The sequence below is a fragment of the Schistocerca gregaria genome, chromosome 1, assembly GCF_023897955.1.
Source record: "Schistocerca gregaria isolate iqSchGreg1 chromosome 1, iqSchGreg1.2, whole genome shotgun sequence".
NCBI classification, from domain to species: domain Eukaryota; kingdom Metazoa; phylum Arthropoda; class Insecta; order Orthoptera; family Acrididae; genus Schistocerca; species Schistocerca gregaria.
This window is the reverse complement of record NC_064920.1, coordinates 556,858,411-556,860,176: the sequence shown is the minus strand read 5'-3', so window position 1 is coordinate 556,860,176 and position 1,766 is coordinate 556,858,411.

Genomic DNA, 1,766 nt, shown 5'->3' with positions numbered 1-1,766 from the left:
CCGGTTTCGCATCCTACCCCCCTCTTTTAAAAAACTCACAATTAATACTAAATGGAATTATTATTTGTGACCGGGAGCGTAAGAACTATTCATAAATTCTTCACTGTTTACCGCCTATTAGTTAATAACTTTCTCTTTCTTCTGCCATAAAATTATTTGTAGGAAACATAAAAGCAGTAAAGACAAGAGACAGACAAGTCGGCACACATTTCTTCAATCCTTAGGTCCCAGCATATTGTTCTCTCTAATCTTGCTACAGCTTTACACGACACGACGTGCTTTCCATTCTGTGAAAGACTTTATTACCTCATCAAAGTTCATCAAACGATTTGCTACATGAAAAACAAAATGCTGTTAATACGAATAGTACCCAATCCTGGTGTGGCTTCTCGATTTGATTACGTCTATTTTGTCACTGTCTTCTAGGTAAAACGAAATAAGCCTTTCTAATAATTCACCAGTTATAACACACCCCAAATAAGCGAGACTGTTTTGGCACAAATGGTCATTTTTATGTACCTCATTTACGTAAATAACACGACAGAATATAATTCACGAAGTCTCGATATCAGGCCTACAACAAGCAAAAAGCTGTACGTTGCAAATAGTTTCACATTGCATTCAGGTGCTCCAGTTTCTCAAACATGAGATCTAAAAGTGCAAGTAGCATGAAATTTTTGTATGAATTCGGAATCGTCATATTCTTCCATATAATTTATTTGATGTCCGTGTTTCTTCTCCGTCTTCGTTCTAACAAACAGTTTCGTCATCACTAATTCTGTAACTGTTACTGCCATTGAAGAATTTGTTCTCCAGTTAACTTGGTAACCCTGCCAGAATCACCGGTTCAGTTATCCGGGGTTAGTTCTGTGCTTAGGCGTTATTACGTTTTCGTACAAAGCGTTTCCCGCGCTATCCCTACAAGAGAACTTAAGCGGCTGCTAACCGCCGACTTTACAACTGGCTCTTATTAGTGTGTGTGGTGTTCACTTGTACGTGGAGCCCGATTTTGTAACATATTTCAGGAAAAATTACATGAAATGGTTTTCACATGTAGAAGAGATTGTATCTTTGACACCACCGAACCAAAGATGTTGCCCGAGTGGCAGAATCGACTGACGCGCGGAGCGCAGTAGCAGTTGCCGTTGCACTCTGTTAAAGGCAGGATGTAAGACTTTAAGCTAGTGGCTAGCTGTGAGAATTTAGCTATTGGCCTATGGACACAGCATGATACAGTTTTGTAAGGTAATGAAACTTTGTATATTTAGTATCAAATATACAGCAACTCAGTGTGGCTTTTGCTAATTCTAACAGTACCGTCCTTTGAATCTAGGAACCAAGTCTCTTCCATAAGACTTTTAATGTATAGGTTGATGAGGAACACCGGACTTGTAATATTTTGTGTATTTTGTAAACCCCATGCAGTGAAATTAAATTTTGGAGTCTATTTTGTCAAACGATGTCATACCTCAAGTAACAGTCAAAGTATCGTAACTATGCCAGTAAGTGAGAATTGTAGAACAGTTGAGAAGTTCACTGATTCTGAAGTTAATGTAAAATGTTTCACATAAGATTTTGTGAAGGAGAAACTTTATTTTGAATACAAGTTTCTAACTGAACCATTCGGTCTTAGCATATCCCCTTATCAGTACCTCATGCTCTTCCACATCCTGTTTATTTAATCCAATGAAAATTTTTAAATGAAATGATTTTTCAATCAGAGTAAAAAAATTAATGTGCCAGAATCAGAAAAGTATTGATATTTT